The sequence below is a fragment of the Mauremys mutica genome, chromosome 5, assembly GCF_020497125.1.
Source record: "Mauremys mutica isolate MM-2020 ecotype Southern chromosome 5, ASM2049712v1, whole genome shotgun sequence".
Lineage (NCBI taxonomy): Eukaryota > Metazoa > Chordata > Testudines > Geoemydidae > Mauremys > Mauremys mutica.
In genome coordinates, this window is record NC_059076.1 from 16,802,233 (window position 1) to 16,828,532 (window position 26,300).

Sequence of the window (26,300 nt, forward strand, 5' to 3'; positions counted from 1 at the left end):
GGCTCATCCCTGGAGCACCTAAAACCACAATTAACTTCAGCAGACATTGAGGGTGCCTAGCAAACTCAAGGGCAATAAAGCAAAAGAAGTAATGTGAGAGTTGCTCAACAGAACTCATCACTGAAGAAGACACTTTTCTAGACTGCATTGCTCATTTTTCAACTGCAAAAAATATATGACAAATATGCCCTCTTCTGTTTTATTCTCCTTCTCTGTGGTGAACAACATCACCTAATCTCACAGGGTCTTAGGAAGATAAGTTTATTAAAGCTTGTGGAGCACTCAGACACTATAATGAGATCACCATAGAAATGCCTGGGAGGAAATTAATAATGTATTCAAGGCAGGGTTTGGATAGTGTGTGTTAAATAATACATGGGACCACACACTGAATGAGGATAAACAGAAATATTGAAAAACTTCCCATTCAGAGGTCCTGTGGGGGAAAATAAGGTATGAGACCATGTAATTAAATATTGTATCATAATGCATATGCACATGGGGACTGAATTAAGGTTGCCCGATCAACCTTAATTCTTGCATTTCCTATCTTCTGAATGCTTGATTTTGCAACCAGGGCCGGCTCCAGGCACCAGCGCACCAAGTAGGTGCTTGGGGTGGCCAACAGAAAGGGGCGGCACATCCGAGTCTTTGGCGGCGGGTCCCTCAGTCCCTCTCGGAGGGAAGGACCTGCCGCTGAAGAATAAAGCGGCAGCGGTAGAGCTGCCGCCGATCGTGGCTTTTTTTTTCTCCTGCCGCTTGGGGCAGCAAACACACTGCGGCGCGAACAGCAGTGGCCCCAGGGCACCCCCCACGCATGACGCACTGCTGCTGCCAGGGCCAGCTCTACGCTTTTGCCGCCTGAAGCAAAAAAAAAGGATGGCCAGAATGCTGCCCCTGAAAATGTGCCTCCCCAAGCACGTGCTTCGTTTGCTGGTGCCAAGAGCCAGCCCTGCCTGCTGTTAATTGATTAATCTTGTTAGACTGACCTAACACTTGGTAAAGCACCCCCATCCTTTCATGTATTTATACCTGCTCCTGTATTTTTTACTTCATACATCTGATGAAGTGGGTTCTAGCCCATGAAAGCTTATGCCCAAATAAATTTGTTAGTCTCTGTAGGGAACTACGTGCTGGGCATGAAGTTAAAGTGGCTTGTTTAGAATGTCCAGTGTTGTCTCCAGGCCATTCCATAAAGAATGACTTTGTGCACATCACATTCTACTGGCTAGAGAGCTCCCTTGGAATAACATGCGCTGCTTCATGCTCTGCTCCCACACCTGGCAGGTGCTCTTGGCAACAAGGAATTTGGCTTTTGTACCTTAGCAGCTGTACTGTCAATCATTAGTTGTTTCCTGTATCTTTCCCAGTGCCTGATGCTGAAGTCCTTGTGCATGCGAAAGACCCACTGGTGTCAGGGATTGGGGAGTTAGACTTCTAATTTGCCATCTTGTATCATTACAGATTTTCATCTGCTCCATCCTTTCATTGTGGAGTGAAATTCACCCCGGTGCAGTGTGCATGTATTAAGACGATAAGAATGGCTGTACTTGGTCAGACCAAAGGTCCATCTAGCCCAGTATCCTGTCTTCCAACAGTAGCCAATGCTAGGTGCCCCAGAGGGAATGAACAGAAAAGGTAATCATCAAGTGATCCATCCCCTGTCGCTCATTTCCAGCTTCAGGCAAACAGAGGCTAGGGACACCATCCCTGCCCATCCTGGCTAATAGCCATTGATGGACCTATCCTCCATGAATTTATCTAGTTCTATTTTGAACCCTGTTATAGTCTTGGCCTTCTGAACATCCTCTGGCAATGAGTTCCACAGGTTGACTGTGTGTTGTGTGAAAAAATACCACACCATTTATGTGCCAATTTAACCCTAATTTATGCTTTGTACTGGAACTCCCTTTAAGAACTCATCCGAAAACAATACTACTTTTGTATATTTAATCCAACACATGAATTGTAGAAAACAGGGGCAAATATTTGGGAATTATAAGGTCCGGAAGAACCATAAAATAGGCCAGAGCACTTGTATCAATGTAAACGGAGAAGAGAGACAGAATGGAGGTGGAGTGTCAGACATCTGGCTATACATGTTACTTGTTTAGTCTGAGCACAGGTGACTAAACAAAATTGCAGAGGAGGAAAGAATGCGAGAAGGGGCTGAAAGCTGTGGATCCCAGCTGTGTCGAGCAGGGGGTGAATGGAAAGAGGGGGTGCTGCAGCCATGGAACCTCTTCCCTACCAGAGTTACTTGGTGGTTGGTCTGTGGGATTCCTGTTCTGGGCAAGTAGGGATGGGGAGAACAGAGTTAGGGCTGGTCACACTTTGTCACCCAAAGCCCATAGGCCAAATGGAAGCAAGTTGCTGTAGACTGAGTCTGCAATAACTAGCACAGGTTCCCCCTCTATCACAGCTTAATTTGTGCCAGGGCCTGGCCATTCAGATCCCCGGCACCTCTGGGCCTGGCCATTCAGAGCCCCCGGCACCTCTGGGCCTGGCCATTCAGAGTCCCCGGCACATCTGGGCCTGGCAGCATCGGTTATGAAAGTAAAAAAATTGCTTGATCCCTGGCACCTCTTTCATTACAAGTTAAGCTGTGGAATCCTCCCATGCTGCCTGGCACTGCATGAAGCCAGAGAGCTGGCCAGCAATGCAGAAGCCAGGGGCCACACTATGAATGGCCTTGATTTCTGGCAGATCCCCTGAGATCTGCTTGGGCCAAGGAACAGACTAGTATTTGGGTGCTACTATACAGAGTGATCAGCTCATGTTTCTAGAGTTATGATGACATGGGAAAAAGCTGGAGAGAGAGAATTTAAGCAAAACAATCAGCTATTTAAATGTTGGCAGAAACAACTGAATGGTCAAATAGATTTTCAACATTAATTTTGTTGTATTATTCCATTAGTGCAGTCATTTTGGCCAAGAATGCAAACAGCTCTCCTCCAGCCACGGCAGCATGGGAGCCAGAGGATGGTAGGATGTTCACCGAACAGAAAAATGAACATGGCAATAATCTGTGCTCCGTGTACAGGTCACCTGGATAAATCTCCAGGTCCTGTTCTGCTTTAAGCCTAGCATCTTAGGACACTCTTAGTTTGATTCATATATTTGGCTTGCTATAGCTATTTTAATGGGTCTTGAGATACTTGTAACGTTGTTACTATAACTTCCTTTCGCAACCAAGTTGCATTTAAGATGTAGTAACTCAGGCCTAGACTGCCATGTTCCTTCTAGCCTTGATGAAGAGTATGTCCTCACAGCGGCTGGAAGGTACAATTCCCAGTCTAGGTAGACATATGCTCGTTGGCTCTGCTAGAGCCTAAAAATAGCAGTGTGGCTCTGGTGGTGTGGGTGGTAGCACAGATTAGCTATGTGAGAACAATCCCACCCAAGCCCCTGAGTATGTACTCGGGTGACTAGCCCAAGCTGCCATTCGTGCTGTTGCGGCCACACTGCTAATTTTAGGTGCTTGCTTGACAAGAGCTAGCACATGTATGTCTACCAGCGCTGGGAATTACACCTTCCAACTACTGTGTAAACATACACTGGATTAGTGCAGGGACAAGGAGTCATGGCTTCTTCCTTTGCTGCTCCCTTGGCTAGGGTAATCAAACACCCAACTACAAACATTCCAGGTTGACAGGGGCCTCTGGTGAATCATAATAAAACAGGGGCATTGCTAGGTATGTCAGCTGTGTCTCCAGGCTGGTGATGGCATTTCAAGGAACCATCGCCTCCTCCCTGGAAATGGAGCCTCCCTATCAGAAATGCAGCATGCAGTCTGATTCTCCACTGCCTTGCACCTTGCACAGCCCTTGACACTTGGGCGAAGTGGGGGAAGAAATGCTATCAAATGTGAATGGTACCATTTCACACTCACTCTGCGCAAGTGTAAATGAAAGCAGTAGAGAGTCAGGCCCACAGACTTAGGTCTTCAGTTTGCTTGTGCTGTTGAATTTATCTCTTAATAAACAGTTTGTTTTATAGTATCCCTCCAAACTTTGTAATGTTCTACAACAAAATACTAATTTTATATGCCAGACACAAGCTAATATAACATAGCTGCTGGAAATGAGGACATTACTTTTATTTCCATCCACCATCATCCCACCACTTCCCAAGTTGCTTTAAAAAAAAAAACACCAAACCCTACTTTCAGTAACATTTTTTATTAGTTGTTCTTTAAGATGTACAATTTTGCAAGTAATTTACTGGTTAGATTGCCCAGGAAATTCATTTCCAGTTAAACTGCTATGAAACTGAACTATGAAACGTTCCCTTTTGGTATCCCCACAAACTCCTTCTATTCTGCCTCAGTCTCAATGCTACTGTGCACTGCTAACTAGAAATCTGAATCATAATGAATATGGTCATGCGAGGAGTGCTTGCACCATGCTCCTCTGCATGGCTGGATTTCCACTGCACTCCCCAGAAATTGCTGAGCCATAGAATTACTCAAATCACAAGTTATTTTAACCTATCAGTGTCACTACCTGTCATAAGAAAAGAACAGACATGGAGCCATACAGAGCCTAAAACTCTGAATATATTAATGGCAGTCCTGAAGCTAATAGAATAACTTACATTTATATAGGGACTCTCATCCCAAAAGAGGGTATGTGAATCCTTTTGTATGAAGACAGGAGTCCCTTCACAGCTGTTTAACAGGGCACGGTAAGATTACCAAGCACAACAGCTGTGGGTGGGAAGTGAAGAATAATATATGAAACTACAGGGGGAATCTCTGGCCCTCGTCTGTTATCAAAGTAAAGGGACAAGTCACAAACCAGTTGTAATAATATTGTAAGAGATTGAGGCCTTGTCTACACCGTGGATTTACCCCCATTGCAGCCATTAGTGTAGCTGCACTGGTGCAAATGCCCAGTGTAGACAAGGAAAGCGGAAGTTTACATACATGGAACCTATCTCTGCTTGAAACTTTGCTTAGCTCAACTAGTGCCAATCACAGCTTTCCTTGTCTAGCCTGAGGGCTTCTGCTGGTGCTGCTATCTTGGTGACTCGCAATGATGGCTGCATCCCTGGCAGATCCCCAGTGCAGACAAGGACTGAGATCATCAGGGCTGTGTAGCTCTAGCTCAAAGTAGTGTCATTTTCTAGCTTGGCTTCTTACATATTACAATCAACTCATTAGCTGGAGGCCAACACTCGCCACTCTGTCTAATCTGAGCCAGTATCTGGTTTGTAGTAGTCTGGGAACGTGTGTAATTCTGTGGGCACGTTAATGATAGAAAGTTAAGGGAGGTGGCATTTGACCTGTAAGACTCAACTTCAGTGGTGTCACCCTCTGCGGCGTGGCAGGAGGGACTTGCTGCCCCTCCTCCCAGCCTCCAGCTCCTCCAGTTGGTGGAGATTTTGATAATACAATGGCATCAGAAATAGATTGAGTTGGATATCATTCAAAAGTCCTTTCTCGCATGAATACCACGATACTAAACATGACAAACTTAGAACAATTATGTAGATATATATTCAAGAAATTACTTAAAAATCAAAGTTTTTTAAATTTTACTTTAACACAGGGGGAGCAAGGAAGGTGCTCCTGGCTGGTTGTAGGAGCTGCAAAGGTCAAGGCAGGTAGTTGCTGGCAGGGACCAGGGGAGCAAGGAAGGCACTCCTGGCCGGCTGCTGGGACTCGACAAAGACAAGGGAAATGGCCCAGGGAAATGCTGTTAGTTAAAGGGACATGGCACGAGGCTGCTATACATAAAAGGTCCCTGGGTTGGAGCCTGGAGCAGTTGGCAGGCTCAGGTCCCCCCCACCTCCACCCACAACAGACACTGGGGAAGTGACTATGACCTGAGAGAAGGGAATTTAGACAGGCCCAGGGAAGGGACTGTATGTGGAACTGTTACCCCCTCTCCTCCAGAAGGGGGCCAAACTGAGACTGACTCAGCCGGAGAAATGGGCTCACTATTGATTCAAGGAAAAGGCAAAGAGTCTCCAGGGAGGAAGCGCTGTGGGTGCTGCTCCCCTCCAGACCAGGAACCTTTGCAAACTAGCCAGATCCCAACTGAGGGTACCGTGATGGGCCCTATGGGGCTGTTAAAGGACTGAGCCCGGGAAGGGCTGCAGGACACACCAACTGAGGGTACTGTGCTGATTGGACTGTTAAAGGACTAAGCCTAGGAAGGGCTATGGGACATTACTGAGGGCTCTGAGATGGGCCCAGTTAGATTCTGTGCCCCAAAGGGGTTGGTTTGTTTTCGCACATGGACTGTTTGATTTGGCGGAGGGCTGAGTCATCGAAGACCTGCCTGACGAGCACAGCGGCTGACGAGGCACTGTGAGCAGAGGAAACAGAAGAAAAACTGCAGGCAAGCACACACTCAACCAAGGGACGCTTGCATGAGGTGAGTGCGTGCCAGCACAAACTCCTATTTTGCTTAGCCACCTTGTAGCCCATTATAGAAAACCCTGCGGTTACAATGTGGGGACGCATTGTCCCAAATCAGTGAAATGGCCATCTGAGCTTAAAATTCATAAAGCTTTAAAAGAGATATAGCTCTCAGTTCTAGATAATTAGTTTATAGGTGCTGGTAACCTGTCTCTGGCAGAGACTAGTACTTAATGCGTCAGCAGATGGGGTCATATATTTACGTAGCACCTCTCATCCCAGATTGCTTTATAACTATGAGCCCCATAATCCTCTCCCACCCAAAAACTTCCTGCTTCAGGGTATAAGCCAACCACTGTATCAGGAACATTGCACCTTGAGTCAGAGAGCCAATGTTTCCGGGAGCTTCTGTTAGTGATGGGTCACTTGTGGAAGAGGAAACATGGGGAGTTACCCAGAAAGAGCAATGCACGGGTTTTAATAAAGTTTCACTTGTTCAACTTAAACCTCATTCAGCTTCACTTTTTCACGTTGCATATTCTTAATTGTCAAAGTATCTAACAAGCGTTATAATCGTTTTCTATATTTTAAATTGAAATTTGCTGACCAGATGAGTCTCACAGTGAAGGCTGGGCACCAGTAGTGGTAGACTGTGCGCTCATAGTTTGTACTGCATAGGGGGTAGATATAAACGTACGTGAACGTCTAATGCAGGGGTCAGCAACCTTTCAGAAGTGCTGTGCCGAGTCTTCATTTAGTCACTCTAATTTAAGGTTTCGTGTGCCAGTCAGACATTTTAATATTTTAGAAGGTCTCTTTCTATAAGTCTATAATATATAATTAAACTATTGTAGTATATAAAGTAAATAAGGTTTTTAAAATGTTTTAAAAGCTTCATTTAAAATTAAATTAAAATGCAGAGCCCCCTGGACAGTGTGAGTGCCACTGAAAATCAGCTCGCGTGCCGCCTTCGGCGCGCGCACCATAGGTTGCCTACCCCTGGTCTAATGTAATGCTTCTCCTTTGTAAGCTTTTGTGCCTACAGTGTAGGATCTAGTCTTCATAGAAGGTTTTAATTTGTAATTGCCTGTGCATGCAGTACTAGCCTTTGAAATATTCAAGAAGCTAGCTTTTTAATTCACTGACACTTGTGCCTGGGTCACTATTAGTGTTAGAGATGACATTACACTGCTTCATATTATGAATATGCAAAAACTAGGAGAAAAAGATGTGGCCTAACAAGTAGTAGTAAAGACAAGGTCCACAAACAAGTCTTTGCCTCTGCACTGAAGAGAGGTGAAGAGTATGTTGCATCTTTTACCGACCACTTCATCAATAATATACCAAACCCATTTAACCCTGAATCACATCCGGAGGTGCTTATTGACACATCTACTGGACTGCATGTAATATCAGATGTACAAGCGCCTCTACTGAAAACAAATGGAGAGGTGCACTTGATTCTAATAGGACAGGTAGCTTCTTCAGTCCGGTCATGAAGTCTGATATAAAAACATTTGCTGACATGGCCAGAAAGACTAAATTTAAGTCTGGCAAGGGAGAGACAATCACAGCAACCATCAGTCAAGAAATTATTTTCTGTACAGCCCTGTCCTTAGCAAGAGATGATGTTTCAATGGTAACTGTTCTTAGTCACCCAATAGGACCTTTGCCTATGTCCCTTTTCCATGCTGATAGAACAAGAACAGACAACGCTCACTTAGGACATCAAGTGGAAGCTCAAGCTAAAAAGAATCCATGCGCTAACAGCATACAACAAAGAGTCGGCAGTGTACATCAGAGATATCATGGCTGTCCTACAAATGTAGCTGGAGACAAATTCCACACATTCATGAACTATCTGCTAAGTAGTTGAGGTAGGTCCTAAAGGAGTTGGCAAAGCTAACCCTGTATGTGAAGTGTTTGACAAATATGAGAACAGTAACCCTGTGAAAACTGCAGAAAGACAGCACTAGACAGAATCTAATGTTGGATGCAAGTAATATCAGGTGATTGGTGGATGCTCTATGCCTCCATAGAAAAAGTTTCTAAACGTGGCATTCAACAAGCGGTCACTTGTAAAATTCCTCTGTGAATGTATGATTCAAAATGCACCTGACAGCGTAGAAGCTTTCTCAACACAAACTCTCCTTCTTGCTGGAAGCTTTTCCAGTGGTGAAATAGCAAAGTCCATCACTGGTAGAGATGTTGAAGAAGCCCAAGACCTGCACAGTACTCAAGAGGAAGTGGACACAAGATAGCTTCTGCATGCTGTATGTGCCAATATGGCTTTTGGGTTGCTTCATGTCAAAGGAACCATAATATTTAGGTCACCTGATACAGATGTTTTGGTCCATGCTGATCACTACTTTCCAAAAACGGACCACATAGATAAAATGTGGATTGGAATGTGCACTATTACCAGCACAACTGACTAGCATCGCTTCATACTTGTGATGCACTCACTCCTGACTTCCACAACATGCTTCCTGCTGTACACGCAGTGACAGCATGTGACACTGTGTCATCCCTATTTGGTAGGGGGGGGGAATCTGTATTTAATATTGTCAAACCAAAGAGAGTTACTGCTTCAGAGATCTTGTCAAATTGGGAGATAGTGATGAACAAGCTGCAATTGCTCCAGCAAGGAAGTTGGTAGCAGTGCTATATGACCACAGCAAGAAAAAAGGTGATCCACAGAGACCAGAATTGCTTGCGCCTCAATCTAGCCATCAAAAAGGACAAGTCACTGGCCAAACTCACACTATGTGAGGACAGTTTTGAAGAGCATGTCAAAAAAGCATCTTGGCAAACAAAGATTTGGATGTCTTTGCACATAGGTAAGTCAGATATTGGATCACCATTGCAACACAGATGGAAAAATGTGGATGATAAGCTAATTCTTCTTTTCTTCATGGGACAGTTAGCTTCTGAGCTTCTATGAGACCTTATTTGTGACTGTATAAGTAGGGGTTGCTGCACAATCAACTGTGTCTGTAGTCAGAACAATCTTCCCTGCACAGAACTGTGTACATGACAAGGCAATGAAGGCTGTGGTAACCCATGCACTCTCGACAGAGATCATGATGACGAACAAGATGACAATGATGATGTTGACTAGAAATGTCACCAGTGCTATTACATTCCAATGATACCTGTACAGATGTATTGTTAGATTTTGTTTTACCCTTTAGATTGTTTTGTGAGGCTTTGATATCACAAATAAATCCATGTTTATGTATTGAAATAATACACGGGACCATTAAACTAACAGAAATGAATGCAAATATTTCAAAAGTGGTCATTTTAATGTGTTGGTGTTTATCCCTGTTTCTTTGGTAAAAGTCCCACCTGACAGCTCCACATCATACCTCATCTTAAAGTAGACATAAAAAGCTTTCAAATTATGTATGACGTGAATGTAAGAGGGTACGTTACGTTGACCAAAGGAGTGGTTTCTGCTGCTTGCCTAAAATCACTTACTAAAACAAGAGACCACTTCCTGCCTTTGGGTATTCCTAATTACTAGTGAAAAAGTTGTATTCTAATGAGATTCTCATGCAGTAGATTTGCAGTTTCAATTGTAAAGGACGTCATGATTATCTGGGTAGATGAAAGTTCTTTTTTAACATAAGGACCCAGAACAACCGGACTAGACTTTTATAACAATGTGAAAAATTAATAGAGGTTTAGCTTTAAAAAAATATGCAATATTTCTAACGTACATTTTCTAAAACTCCCTATGTCATAAACAGATAGTTAAGGGTTAATGTCTCTTTTACCTGTAAAGGGTTAAGAAGCTCAGTAAACCTGGCTGACACCTGACCAGAAGACCAATAAGGGGACAAGATACTTTCAAATCTTGGTGGAGGGAAGTCTTTGTTTGTGCTCTTTGTTTTGGGGGTTGTTCGCTCTTGGAACTAAGAGGGACCAGACGTCAATCCAGGCTCTCCAAATCTTTCTGAATCAGTCTCTCATGTTTCAAACTTGTAAGTAGCACAGGCAAGGCGTGTTAGTCTTATGTTTGTTTTCTCAACCTGTAAATGTTCCTTTTTGCTGAGAGGATTTTACCTCTGTTTGCTGTAACTTTGAACCTAAGGCTAGAGGGGTTTTCTCTGGGCTATATAAATCTAAGTACCCTGTAAAGTATTTTCCATCCTGATTTTACAGAGATGATTTTTACCTTTCTTCTTTAATTAAAAGGGTTTTTTTAAGAACCTGATTGATTTTCCTTGTTTTAAGACCCAAGGGGACTGGATCTGGACTCACCAGGAATTGGTGGGGGGAAAGGAGGGGGAATGGTTAATTTCTCCTTGTTTTAAGATCCAAGGGGTTTGGATCTGTGTTCACCAGAAAATTGGTGAAGTCCCTCAAGGCAGCCCAGGGAGGGGAAGGTTTTGGGGGGACAGGGAGTGCGCCAGACACTGAATTTCTGGCTGGTGGCAGCGTTACCAGATCTAAGCTAGGAATTAAGCTTAGAAGGGTCCATGCAGGTCCCCACATCTGTACCCTAAAGTTCAGAGTGGGGGAGGAAACCTTGACATGGTGAGCAGCGGTGAGGGATTTTTTAAGAACCAAAAGCCAGTAGGATTTTTTTCTCTCTTTTCTAGCTGCTTAGAAAGCAGCCTGAGGGCAGAGGTGTTAAGTTTTTTTAACAAGGGTCTTTGTTAAGAGGAGGCTTCAAGCTGCGAGCAAACAGCCAGCAAAAGGACTTTACAAGCTGAATTGTTTTCTTTCTTTCTACCTCTGGGTACAGGTAGTTAGAAAGTCTCTGTTAACTAAGCAGCCCTGAGCTGAGTGCATCCCAGTCAGTGAGCTGCAGAGGGATGTGGCCAGCACAAGAAAGCAGGAAAATGAGTACCAGTGAAACAGTTAGCAAACTCAAACTGGCTAGGCTGGATGCAGAAGAGAAAGCCAAAGAGGCTGAGCACAGGAGAGCTATGGCAATATTTCTAACGTACATTTTCTAAAACTCCCTAAAACAGAAATAGTCTCACTGTAAAGTGTGTGGCACACTGTGATGGGGTGTCCACCCCGCACCGGACTGGAAGTGGTTAAGGTGGCCAGGTAGGCCTACTAACTCCACAGGCTGGGGCCTCAAGGAAGAGTCAAGGAGCAGGGACTGATTGCAAGCAGGCTGGTGCTGGGAAAGGGCAGTCACTCCCTGGGAAGAGGGAGGAGGGTTTGGAGCTGGTACACCCAGAGCAAGGAGGGGAGCCAGGGGTGGAAGGAAGCGGTCCAGGGAAGGAGCAGTGAGAGCTAGGAGAGGAAAGCCCTGAACTGCTGAGTTGAGGATCCCTGGCCACTGGGGAAATAGCACAGGCAGGGCAGTGAACTGGAAGACTGCTTGGGTCACTGTGGGAGTGACAGAATTTGGAGGAGTATACCCCTTCCTCCCACAAAGGGGGGGGAAACACTGGAGGGCTGAGTCACAAAGAGGATGCTGCGGTTCCTGGGATGAGAGAGGAGTTGCAGACTGGAGAGAGAGAGAGAGATGTGGGGGTCACCTTAAATGCTAATACCTAGAGTGACCAGGAGGAAGCGGTGAGTGGTGTGCCCTGTGACACACATACAGAATATAGGACTGGTGACCAGGGGTTCCCATAGACACTCCTGCTACCTCTTGGCGAAACACTCTCCTCCTAGCACCGAATTATTGAGAGCCCGATTGTGCAATCCTTACACTGGTGAAGACTCCTGAAAGTGGTCCTACTGGCTTTAAGGAGACCTTGTGTAAATAAACACCCAGCAGTGTAAGTAAGGGTTGCACAATGAGACCTTTAGAGTACGTGCCCTAATTTTCAGCAGGTGAATTGTCCCAGCAATGGGACAATTCACCTGCTGAAAGTTGGGCATCTCTAAATATCTTGCTGGATTGGGGCCTTCGAGCCCAGGATCTGCCATTCCAATGTTGTTCACGATCAGTCTCCCTTATGAGCCTATAAATTCCAGCTTGCCCGAGGAGGTAATTATTCAGTCATCTACCTAACGAAAGATAAAACCAAGGCTACGTAGTGGGAGAGTTAAGTTTCTTGCATCGTTAGCTTAGATGGCCTTTTAATTACTTCTGTTATCATGGGAAAAATTCAAAGGAGAAGATACTTAGCAATAAACTTAGGCCTTCCCCTGTCTCCTCTCACCCTCCACCCCAATCATCACAAAGTACCCTCTGCTTTGATTTCTATAAGGAGTGTAATCTGAGGACAGCAATGAGAAAATGTAATTGCATGGTTTGGATCAATAGTATTTTTAATTGTCTAGAAACATGTCTCTCCTGATCATAACCTTTTCTGCTGCATTACCTGTTCTAATTTAAATACGTTTAATTTCGATCTTTTCCTTGCTTCAGGTGACAGGGCAATGTCCATAATACCGTATTTCCACCACAGAATAGAGCAGCTGAAAAAAAACCTCTTGTATCAATACCATTAAATACTTGGCTCATTTGCTACACTTGGCTGACTGGAACCAGTCTTAGAATGAATAGGGTCTTGATCGGATCCAGTTCAAAGCACTGCCTGTGAGGTGCTAAGCAACCTACAACTACTTCTGAAGTCAATGGAAATTAAAGGTGCTCCGCAGTTTACAGGATCAGGTGCTACACAGGTGACCTTGTGAAAATGACTTCTTTCAGCTTCATCCAGGGCAGTGGTTCCCAAACTTTAACAACCCACGAACCCCTTTCACTAAAATGTCAAGTCTCGCGAACCCCCTCCTAAAAACGAATATTTCCAGGGTTTTTCCTCCTTTACCAGAGTATAAATTATAAAAAGCAGTGATCTTGGAAATATAAAATTTATGACATGCTTATTACACACTATTTATTATTAATTATTATTAATCATTATAGTTTTTTTATTACATTATGAAAACGGCAACACTCTTCCAAGATCTCGCTTTCGTAGCTTGTATCACTTTGAATAAGCCTATTATAAGACAAGGCTCCTATGTTTCATCAAGGAGTATCGGATGTGAAACAACATGCAGGGATTTAAGAAGCCAACTCAAAGAGTTCCTCCTACACAAGCATTCAGGTCTTGAGCAGTCCAGGCAAACAACACACATTACAACAAAGCTTAAACTTGTTCTTCATAATAATTTTAAAAACAATACTAGCTGCCTATTTTATTTTAAAAACAGCAAAAAATATCTACCTCCCTTTCTATTTCTTATAAGGAGTCTTGAAGTTTAAATCTCCTCAGATCTGCTTGCTTTGGTCTGCTTAGCTCTTGGAAGTCCAGGGGCTCTGGGGTGCTGGCCCCGAGCTGCCCGGGGTCCCTAGGGACAGCTCTGTCTGCCATGAGGGAATTTTTTCCCCAAGAACCCCCTGTAACATTTTCTGAACACTCAGGGGTTCACAAATCCATTTGGGAACTACTGATCTAGGTGTACAATGTTCCATGTTCAGCATTTTAACCTTAACTTTCAAATATTATTTCTGCAAGTACCCCCATTTCCTTCTGCACTCAGACAGTATGAATGAACGACACCAACTCACTGGAGTAAGGGCTGCAGGATCAGCTCCCATATCAGTGTATATCACTATTCCTATAGAAAGTATCTCATAAGTTTGTATTGATGAATGGAAGAGAGAGAATAGAATGTGAAAAGATACAGATTTGGATGTAATTTAGCTATTACAAGGTAACTTGTAACCAACAAGCCCCATGCAGCATGAAATAAACATTCTAGTGGAAATCTTCACTGTTAAAAACCTGATGCTGTTTCTAAGAACCAAAAGTTGTGATGCCACGAGAGCTCAGATTCTGCAGTGCCCTGTGGCCCTCGTGGCATAAAGGGGCTGGAACCACTCCTAGGTAATAATTCTGGCATAAGGGGGGTCCCCAGGCACTTTATAGCTGCCACAACAGATCTACTCTGTCCCCTGCAGCCCCCAGCATAAGAGGTTTATTGAGGGCATGTAATGGAGGAGAGGGTAGAACAGACTATACCCCAGCTATTCTTGAAGAGTATCTGGGGTAGTCCCACTACAAGTCAGTAGTGACTAGGACTATTTGTGGACTAAATCACTTCTCAGTGTGAGAAAAGAGATCAGATTCTGGCCATAAAAAGCGCCACTGGCTCGCTTATGTAAAAACAGAGCTGGGTAAAGGGTCTAATTCTGAACTGTTAAAATGAATTGAATCCCTCTCAAAATGCAAAGCCCAGGGAAGGCACTACTAAACATGAGAAATGATGACAGAATCTGGTCTTAGCTGAGGAGTGAGAACCTTATCAGATTAAAATGTGAATTCTGAACACGAATACAAATTTATTTTAACATTGGTAAACCATGTATGGTGTCAAGGTATCAGCCCATGTCCTTAGAAGTAATTCAGCCAAAAAGTGTCATCACATTTTACCATTTACTCAGCTGCGTATTGACACACTATATTGTCTGACATATGCGTGATCCACTAGCAAATCACTCTCATAACCTCGTCCTGGAGCAAATCACCAAGTGACATGTCACATTAGAAACTAAAGAGACAATTAATTAGGGGAGTTTTGCCATGAATTTCAATTAACATTATTACTGTATGTATTGCAGTAGCAGCCAGAGGCCCCTGCAAAGGACGAGGAATCCACTGTACTCGGCATTGCACACACACAGTGAAGAGAGTTGACCCACAGAGTTCACAATTTAAGTATGGGAGCAGGGTCAGGCCCAGAGTATTTATAAAACAGTTTGTAACAGGAACTATTCAGAAAAATACCAGTGGGCAGTTTTCTGTGCATTCTGCTGTGATCTCCACTGTATCCTGTATAAAGGAGTCACACAGAAATCTTGTGATTAAAATACTGGGGGGAGGGAATTCATAGAGTTCACCCTGACAGTCCATGAACTGCTGAAAGATTCTGCTCTCATTTACACCTGTGCCCTTAAATCCAGGGAAGTAAATGGAGTTACACCAGTGTAACGGCAGTAGGACTCCCGCCCAGAATCTGTAACTGTTTTGTTTGGTGACACTGTACACTGTAGCTCCTGCGATGTAATCAGAACTGATATTTAGAAGATAGTAAGCAAAGGGAGCCTTTAAGCGCTAGGTGTGTTTCGCCTGCTGCTTGTAACCATGGATATGCAAATAAAAGGAAAGATAGGAAATGGAAAACATTTTCTTCTCCATTTAGAAGATAACCTGAATGCTCAAATCACCCCCTAAAGGCATATTGTGAGGCAAATGCGCAATATGTCAGGCTGGGTACAAAGTATTATGTTTTATGATATAGAACAATAGCACCAACTTGTTTTAATGGCTGTCTTCCAGGCTGCTTTTCAATGCTCACTTGCACCATTATACATTTGGGATAGGTCCATTTTAATGAATTAAAACGAGTGTGGCAGGACAAAAAGCCTAGTGTGTACGGCAGAACTTGGCTCCTGTTCTACTGAATCCAAAGTAAATAATACAGATGCCCCTGAATAAGTGCACATCTATGGGCTGAATCCTCTGCTGCTGCAAGCCCGTACCTCTATGCCAATTCAAAGCAGCTGAGGATCAGCCCTATATAAAAAACATTTCAAGTATGGGGATTTCCACCCTATACACCTTTAGCCATTCACAGTTTAGCACAGGAAAACAGCCACATTGCCTGACCGGCGCAAATAAGCATTATCGTTCATCTCCAGGCAAATACATCAGTTTTGCCAGTCCAGGTGATGATAACCCAGAGCTCCATATATTATTTAACACATGAAATGAAACCGACAGCTCCTTTGGATCGTAGCTCTCTACAGACACACTGTCTGATTTCTTCATAGTTGAGTAGCTACTAGTGTGCTTTTAAACCATTGTCACACTCTCACAAGGAATAGTCTTCCAGTTTTTGCACCAATTAAATAAACTAGAGTGGCTAGAATCGAATGTAGTTCCATGGGTGCAACCCATCTAGTGTGGCAGCAGATACACCCGCATCAAAGTGCTGATCCCACAGAGCTCATTTCTGTCAATGATCATTACACCTCAATAAGCACTTTTTTAACGGTATAACTGTGCCACGCTGGGGGAGTTACCTCCATGTAACTGTATCCCTGTATAAACCCAGTTCCTTAGAGTAGTACAAAAGCTGGGCGTGGATCAACCCGAAGAATAACCGTTTGCCAGCTTCACTCTACTGTATTTAAATGTAAAAATTACAGAGTCCGTTACCGGACGTGAACCCCCTTCAGCCACCTGGAGAAGTTGAAGGTGCTTTCTCGGGGGTCGGCGATGTCCAGACGCGCCAGCTTTTGTCAGGGTTTCCGACCTGTTCCCCGGCAGGGCTGGAGGGACCCCCAGACAGCAAGACGCGGAGCCAAGCCAGCGCTCCCGGACTGATCGGTGGGAAAGGCTGGCACGGATCGCCCCGCACACCGCCGCGGACAGACGGGAGTCGGGAGCCAGCCGGCGGCGGCAGGGGCCGGTGTGATCCGCTGGCTCCCCCCCCGCAGGCACACCCCGGCCCCGGCCCCCGCGCTCCTCCGGCCGAGTTTCCGAACACGCGTGGGGCCGGCTCCCCGGGCCCACCCTACCTGGTCAGCGCAGGGGCTCCGCGGCGTCCCCCTGCTGGCCCGGCCCCACGTGCTCCATGGCCCGGGAGCTGCGCGGCGAGCCGAGCCCTGCCCCGCTGCCGGGGCCGGCATTTGAGCGGCACTGGAGAGGGGCGGACCTGGGGGGCGGGCGGCCCTGCCCCGTATTGGGGGAGCGGAGGAGGGAGGGAGTCAGGCGGAGAAATGCCGCAGAGAGAGACCCAGAGCCCGGCGTGCCCGCCCCCCAGCCAGCCCCGTGCAGCCCCCACTCACCCCGCCGCAGCCCCCGCGTCCTTCCGCAGCTCGCCTCCCTCCGCACCCAGGGGTGCCCGGAGCCCCGCTCCGCTGCGCTGCGCTGCGCTGGGGGTGCGGTGGGGAGCGGAGAGTGAGCGCGAACATCAGGCAACATCTACCCCATCTTCCTAGCAAGGGTCTAGTCCGCCCTTCGAGCAAGGGAGGGAGGCGGTGTTGGTTGCCTAACGCCTGTCTTCCCTCTCTGCCTACTGCGCTTCTAAAGCCACTTCGCATTAACTACTCCAGCTCCCGCTTCAGCCAGGGAATCACAGACAAGGGATGGCTGGAAGAGACCCCGAGAAGACTTGATAACTAGCCCCCCTGCCCTCAGGCAGGACCAAGTAAACTAAAACTATCCCGGAGAGGGGGTTGTCCAGCCTGTTTTTAATCTCCAGTGATGGAGATTCTGCAGCCTCCCTTGGAAGCCGGTTCCAGAGCTTAACCACCCTTAGAGTTAGAAAAATTGTCCTATGATGTCACCTTAATCTCCCATGCTGCCCATTTTTGTCCTACCTTCAGTGGAGGTGGGGAACAATTGATCACTATCCTCTTTATAACAGCCCATAATATATTGGAAGACTGTTACCAGATCCCTCCTCAGTCTTCTCTCCTCCAAGGCATGCTAGCAAGTATATTGAATTTGAAGGATCTCTCTCTAACTAACAATAATAATTAGTAAATAAACCACATCCTGAAAGAACTTTCCCAAACCCCATCTTCTGGCTGTCAGCCACCTGCCCAGCCTCTCCAAGCTCATCATCAGAAGCAAGATTCCCACAGACCAGGACACACCAATTCAAAGCAGCACCACCAGCCAAAGCCATAACAACAGACTCAAAAGCTGCAGATGTATCTCTGCCGCTATAATGATCAATACCCCCCACAACACACCTTTCCAGATCCATGGGTCTACCTGTTGTACTGGTGTACCTCAGCCAGTGCACTAAATGCCTCGATAACAACTAAGTGAAATGAGACAATCACTACGGTCTCAAATAAACTCACACTGAAAAATGACAAAAGACAAAATCATCCCATCAGCCATGGACAAACACTTTTCACAAAGCCATCACTCCATATCTGATCTCTCAGTCCCTGTCCTCAGGGGAAACTTGCACAACACCTTCAAAAGATGAGCCTGGGCGGTTACATTCATAACTTTGCTAGACACTAAAAATCATGGACTTAATAATGACACTGGATTTATGTCTCACTACAACAATCTGTAACCCTACAGCCACAGAGGTGCTAACTGCCTACTGCCCCTAGAATGGTCATTTGCAACATGTGTCAACGCTTTATCTGGTCCACTTTGTATTTAGCTTTGCCACCCTAAGTACCTTTCCCAGACCTGAAGAAGAGCTCTTGTGTTAGCTTGAAAGCTTGTCTCTTTCACCAGCAGAAGTTGATCCAATAAAAGATATTACCTCACCCATCTTGTCTCTCTCCTAATACATTGATACATTATTCTTTTTTGTTACAGAAGCACCTTGAGGAGCCATCCCTGATGGAGGTGGGGCCCTCCGTGATGTAAGGCACAGTACAACAGCAACCTATTGTAGGACAAATTTCCCAAGCTGGATGCAAAAACTTGTGCCCACAAAATGCATGGGCACCCATTGTGCAGGTGAACTGCTTTGGAATGCACTAGATAGGTAAATGCATGCCAAGACAATAAAATGAGTGTAGGATTGCAATTAGACTCACATAGGGAAGGGTGTTTCCCGTATAAAAGCAATACTCCAGTTTAATAAGTGCATCTTGTAGGATATATTATTTCATTATACATTGAGCGGCATTTGGCCGTATGGTGGAAAGGTACGCTTAAATGGAAAATTCCATATGGTGGATTATAATGACCTTAGCTGCAGGGTGAATACTGGTCAATTTTCAACTCGGTGGGCAATAGTTTTCCACCATGAGGCATGTTTTATTAAAACTTCTAAAAAGCCTGCCAAAGATCACACTCTGGCACAAAGACTAATCTTGCCTGTGTGTAGCTCAGAGAAGCAGCTGCAATCGGCAGCAGGAAAGTGGGCACAAGGATTTAAAATGTAATTAATTTCATGGAGCAGCTGGAAGTTTGAGTAGCATGCCATTAATTTTGCAGTAACTGTTACACATTTTACAGCTGAACTAAAGAGGGATCATGGTGTTGGTGGTAGGCAAATGATCAAGGGTGGGAAACGTGGTGTTGGCCTAACTCAGCTCCCACTGCAATCACTGGTAAAATTCCCATTGAGACTTCCATAGAAGAAGAGTTGGACCAGTGCTGAGCACTTTTGAAAATCCCACCCCACTTGTCTTTAACTGCTGCTCAGTGGATGGTGGTGAAGTCTCAAGGCAATTTGGCAAAGTTCTGGAGGGCAGGAAGTTAAACAGTCCTGTTCAGACCAATTGGATCATGAGTTTCAAGCGAAAGGTTCCCCCCCTAATTTAAATACATTGTAAAAACTACAACCATTTGTAGCTGAAATATATTAAGTTAAATGTCAAAATAGCATACAGTAGTAAAGCCAAATATACGCAAAAGCATTCCTTTCAATACCATCTTGGTCTCATTCCCAGAGCGATAAGCTTAGGGCCATAAATGCTGAAGAGTTGTCCTGTAGACACTTTCCATAGAAGGGTTTTTTCCATCACTGTAGGTAACTCATGTCCTCAAGAGGAGGCAGCTAGCTAGATTGATGGAAGAATTCTGCCATTGATTTAGCTACAGCTACAACTGGGGTTAGGTCAACCTAAATACAGTATTGAGGGTACAATTTTTTTCACAGTGTTGCGTGATGTAGCTAAGTCAATCTAATTTTTAAGCGTAGACCAGGTCTTATTATGCATGTACTCCTTACTCACAAGTGTATTCCCATTAAATTCAGTAAGATTAGATGCTTGATTGAGAATTACTTATGTGAGTAATGGCTTGCAGAACTGGGCCCTATAAACAGAATTTATACAAGAACTATACCGTGGCTCTATGTAGGCTGACTTGCAGTAATTCAATAGTATAGTACTCCAGATGGCCAGTGTATTGGTGAGGGAGGGAAGAAAAGCAAAGAATTATAGGAAGCCTGGTTATTTTAGGCATTTCAGAGTATTTCTCTAAATAATGAGCAGGAATAATTTATCCGGAACCATTCCATAAATGATTCTGTAGAGGACATCTCTTTACAAACAGATTAAAAAAGTAACATGGTTCCATCTCAATGATAAAAATTCCATTAAATGGTAGAACTCATTTTTATGTTCTATTACGAATTTATGGAATCTGAATTTCTACTAGAACTGTACCTCAGTAAGGTTGCAGCCTTACTTGCAATAATTCAATGGCATAATACCCCACATGGCCAAGGTGCCTGGGAGATAGAAAGAGAATGAAAAGAATTAAAGGTTACTTTAGGAATTTCAAAGTCGTTCTCTGAATGATGAGAGGGATTGATTTATTTTGAATCATTTTACAAATAAGTCTGTAGAAGGCATCCCTCAATGATGGATTCATAGAGTAATATGACTCAATCTCAATTACTGACACATCAAAATGTCCCATTAAAAAGATCTCATGTATTATGATATATTGAGAGTTAATGAAGAGGCATCTGAAAGAAGCCACTGTATTTTCACTATCACTGTTAAGAAAGTTCATGTGTGAACAGACTCTTTTATGACTTGCAGTGTCATTGTAGCTGTGTTGGTAGCAGGATATTACAGAGACAAAGTGGATGAAGTAATATCTTTTATTGGACCAAGTTCTGTTGGTGAGAGAAACACGGTTCAGAAGAAGAGCTCTCTGTAAGCTCAAGAGCTTGTCTCTCTCACCAACTGAAGCTGGTCCAATAAATGATATTACCTCACCCATCTGGTCAGAGGCGGCTCTAGGTATTTTGCCGCCCCAAGCACAGCAGGCAGGCTGCCTTTGATGGCTTGCCTGCGGGAGGTCCCTGGTCCCGTGGATTCGGCGGCACGCCTACGGGAGGTCCACCAAAGCCGCGGGACCAGCGGACCCTCCGCAGGCAAGCCACGAAAGGCAACCTGCGTGCCGCCCTCGCAGAGACCAGCAGAGCGCCCCCGTGGCTTGCCGCCCCAGGCACGCACTTGGCGTGCTGGTGCATGGAGCTGTCCCTGCATCTGGTCTCTCTAATATTCTGTGACCAGCCTGGCTACAACAACAATGCATACAGAATATGGTAAGAGATCATTCAAGGTGAATTGGCGAGTTAACAACTCTGCAGTCACAGTACAAAAAACCAGGAGATTAGTGGGTTATTGATTGTTGTAATAAGCCATAAATCAAGTGTCTTTATTAAACCCATGATTTTTAGTGTTTAACATAGTTATGAATTTAAGCTCCAGGTTCATCTTTTGAAGGTAGTGTGCAGATTTCCTTTTAGAATGAGGACTGAGAGATCTGGTATAGAGCGATTCCTTTGTGAAAAGCGTTCGCCGGTAGTTTTGATAGGATGGTTTCGTCTTGTATCATTTTTCTGTCTGAGTTCATTCAAAAGCATAGTGACTGTTTTGTTTCATCCACATAGTTGTTACTGGGCCATTTAGTGCACTGGGTGAGATACACAACATGTTGTGATAGATGTGTAGAATCCTTGGATCTTGACAGGTGCGTTATGGGGGGTATTGATCATCAGAGCAGTGGAGATAAGCAGAACCTTATTCCATAGGTAGTTCCACTGGAATCAGTGGACCACCTATTTGTTGCACAGTGTGCTACTTAGTAGGAATTATGACGGAAGTGTCAGCTCCAATTTGAGGTCAGCTGAAGAATAAGCAGTAGGAGTAGATGATGTGTTAGGGGAAAACAAGCAGTCTTGTTCTTTTGTTAATGCCTTCAGTATCAGTGGGCTAAGGTCCTCTCTCAATTATGCCATTGTGAATCTGGAGTAACTCTACTGATTTCAGTGGGGGTACTGGTGTAATTGAGAACAGAATCTGTTCCAAGATAAAAGGAAAAGAGAAATCCAAAAGATTTGCAGTAAAAAAACGTCCAGCTAGCGGGACCAATCCTGCCTCTTTTGCGATCAGCACGTTTTCCACAAGACTCCAGGATCTGTATGTCACAATTCAAGATATTACTGATATGAATACCAAAGGAAAAGATAATAAATCACTCTTTATTGTGAAGTAGTCAGTTCCCTTTGTAAATTTATATCTGGAATCCTGAGGGACACTGGCTGTGCTCATTCAACAATCTACTTCACTCTAGCTTGAATTGATCCCCAGGTGACACAGGAAATCAGTGATTGTGTTTTATAATGAAATACATGAAAGCATATAATGAAATACAGGAAAATAACAATGGAAAAGAGCCCAGTTGTAGCTCCAGCTGCGTGGAGTAGTGGACAAAGTTGACTCAGAGACAGTTTTTTCCACTGAACCATGAACAGACTGCAATTATTGATACATTTCTAATAGAATTATATAGTACAGCTGTGTTCCTTCCAGAACAGCTTGCTAGAATTAATTGTGTTAAATGAGCATCACCATCAGCGTTACCTGAAATAAGCAGTAATTACGTTCCTCAGGCTTCGACAAACTAGCAAACTGCTTCGCCTGTGCCACATGTGTAAAGAACAAATGTAACACAGCTAGGGTGACCAGATAGCAAGTGTGAAAAATCAGGATGAGGGTAGGGGGTAATATATAGGACAAAGCCCCGAATATTGTGACTGTCCCTATAAAATCAGGACATCTGGTCACCCTAGACACAGCGAGGCTCCCTGGCTTGAGCTTTGACTGCTTAAGGAACAACTACCCATTTAAGGCTTTACTCTGTGGTGGTGTGTGCAGTTATGGGCTAGACAAGGAGTTTAAGCAAGTGTAAGAACCTGACTTTTATCCCTGCCTGGGTGGCCCAGACCTTGCGTCCGGCTGCATGGGGTAATGTGGATACCGCACACTCACTACTCCACACTCTCCAAAACAGGAGGGTGGGAAAGGGGCGGAGCCTATCCTGCATACACAACCTCCCAATAAACTGGCCAGCATCATGTCAGCACGGAGTGGGCTGGAGCACCAGTAACTTGCTGCTGGTATAGGGCAAAGATAAAATTATTGCCTCCTGGATCAAGAGTGAAGCAGAGAGGGAATTGTGGCTCCCTGAGCTATAACTCCTCCCCTGGGGTGCTCCTCGAGAAGTGATTTGCTGCACAATCCTGGCTGGCTTTCCCAGTCGCCAAAGTCCCCCAGGCTTCAGGATATCAGCCTACTGCTAATCATGGCATGTACAGTTAGAACTCTTAACTTGTTTTTTTATTAATGCCTTTCCCCCCAAAACTTGACAAAGCCTTCATTCTGCCAAGAGACCAGGCCAAACCCTATTTGAGTTATACAAGTATCTCTTCAAGCCACAAATTCTGAAGTGCACCAGCAACGTTGTTCTTCAGAAGGGCAGCAGGAGAGGAAGGGGACTCCGTAGCAGACATTATTCCTCCTGAACATGTGCAAATGGACAACGAAGGTGACACTGTCTGGAAATGGACCACATAATGCCTGGAACTGAGACAAGACCTAATGGTTCCAGAGTCTAAGACTGAACCTCAACAGCTGTGGAGCTGTTTCCCTGATAGGGAGCCCCTGGAAGTATTAAGTCTCATTGCACTGGTGAGCTCAGGGCCCAGTCCAGGACTAGCTACCAGTATGTGCCTGGGTAACATTCAGGTAGGATTATTTCAGATGCTATTTAACCAAGGTGTGGCCAGGTCCACTTTTCTACCAAATGATAAACATCCTGATCTCAACAGGGACCACTGTAATGAACAGAAACTAACTGCCGCTGTTGCAAACTCTATATGAGAGCAGCCCTCTAAGGACCTGTGCACAAAGCCAGATGGAGTCGGGCACTACCACTCTTTGGCAGTTTCTGTTAAAGTACAGCAGATAGGTCACGTGTTGAAGTATAATTGGAATATGAAGGCTGTGTCTTTGCTCGCTCTTTTTGAAAACACCTGCTGGGGGAAGGTGAGCAAATGAGGCTTAACTCAGCTGCTCTCAAACATACGTACGTTTTACTCTCAAGCCACATACACACCAGGTTCAGGTAGCCTGACCTGAGATTCGACTTTGAGAGCAACAGTGGTAAGATCTATATTCACTGGTATGCAGCATATCACTGTATATTAATCTCTGTGTAATAAGATGTAAAATACTACAGAGAACATATTTTACTCCTATCAAGTAGCCTCTTTTGACCCTTATATTTTCCAAAATTGCTTTATTGCAGGATCCTTGGCGGGGGGAGGGCGAACATTATCTAGTGGAATTAAACAGAAGACTAAGCACCAGGAATTCCTGAGTTCCAGTGCTGGAGGTGATACTCAGCATGTGAATGTTAACAGGGCAAGTAATTAACCACTGGAACAACTTACCAGGGTCACTCACACATTTTAAATCAAGATTGGATAGTTTTCTAAAAGATCTATGTTAGGAATTATTTTGGGGAAATTCTGTGGCCTCTGTTATACAATGGGTCAGACTAGATGATCACGGGGTCCTTTCTGGGCTTGGAATCTATGAATCTGAGAAAGTCACTTAACCTCACCTCTTCATTTCCTCCATCTGTACAATGGGGATAACAGTCAAACTTACTTACATACCTCAGATGGCATTCATGAGTCAACGAACCAATAGAGCCACAGATATAAAACCCTAAGGCAGTTGATTGTGGGCACCAATTTATTCTTGTTACTTTAGTTCTCTATGCTAACTAATGCAAAGAGCTTTCTACAGCCTCCTACTTACACTTGCCTGGTAGTAGCAGGACATTAGTTGACCTCTACCTACACATCGGATGTCCTGCCAAGTCCCAAACAGTAACGTTTTAGAAGCCCACTCAACCCATGAGAAATAAGCATCCAGCTGCTCTTGATTCTCTGTTTAAATAGACCAACAACTTTGCCAGCTTTTTTACATTGACTAAAAGAGAACCTAATGTGATCTCTGTAGTCGAAGGAGTTAAACAACAGTAGCTGACAAATGTTAATTTGTTTCCCCTCATAGACTCAAAATTGTACTCCTGGTGAGCCCAAACCTCCCTTGAAGTCCATGAAGTCAGTAGGAGTTTTGGGTGCATACGCAATGCAGAATTGAACCCTATAATTTCTGTATATCCTGTATATTGCTTGAACAAATGGAAAAAATGAAGAGGTTTTGAAGTCACCCCTTTAGTGTCTCTTTGCAGAAAAAAGTGACCCTCTAATTTCACTGCTTTGAATTAGAATCATAGAATCTCAGGATTGGAAGGGACCTCAGGAGGTCATCCAGTCCAACCCCTTGCTCAAAGCAGGACCAAACCCAACTAAATCATCCCAGCCAGTACTTTGTCAAGCCTGACCTTAAAAACCTCTAAGGAAGGAGATTCCACCACCTCCCTAGGTAACCCATTCCAGTTTTTCACCACCCTACTAGTGAAAAAGTTTTTCCTAATGTCCAACCTAAACCTCCCCCTCTGCAACTTGAGACCATTACTCCTTGTTCTGTCATCTTCTACCACTGAGAACAGTCTAGATACATCCTCTTTGGAACCCCCTTTCAGGTAGTTGAAAGCAGCTATCAAATCCCCCCTCATTCTTCTCTTCTGCAGACTAAACAATCCCAGTTCCCTCAGCCTCTCCTTATACGTCATGTGCTCCAGGCCCCTAATCATTTTTGTTGCCCTCCGCTGGACTCTTTCCAATTTATCCACATCCTTCTTGTAGTGTGGGACCCAAAACTGGACACAGTACTCCAAATGAGGCCTCACCAGTGCTGAATAGAGGGGAATGATCACATCCCTCGATCTGCTGGAAATGCCCCTACTTATACAACCCAAAATGCCATTAGCCTTCTTGGCAACAAGAGCACACTGTTGACTCATATTCAGCTTTTCGTCCACCGTAACCCCTAGGTCCTTTTCTGCAGAACTGCTGCCCAGCCATTCGGTCCCTAGTCTGTAGCAGTGCATGGGATTCTTCCGTCCTAAGTGCAGGACTCTGCACTTGTCCTTGTTGAACCTCATCATATTTCTTTTGGCCCAATCCTCTAATTTGTCTAGGTCCCTCTGTATCCTATCTCTACCCTCCAGCATATCAACCACTCCTCCCAGTTTAGTGTCATCTGCAAACTTGCTAAGGGTGCAGTCCACAC

The 26,300-nt window shown here is 44.6% G+C and overlaps 1 protein-coding gene across 1 annotated transcript in view; it reads right to left on the bottom strand.

Moving 5' to 3' along the window:
- Window positions 1-17,235, bottom strand: part of NPFFR2 (neuropeptide FF receptor 2) — a 41,282-nt gene extending 24,047 nt beyond the window's left edge. The window contains exon 1 of the mRNA XM_045019762.1: window positions 17,151-17,235. The gene's annotated coding sequence lies outside the window, so the exon portion shown is untranslated. The remainder of the gene's footprint in view (window positions 1-17,150) is intronic.
- Between the last annotated feature and the right edge of the window lie 9,065 nt (window positions 17,236-26,300).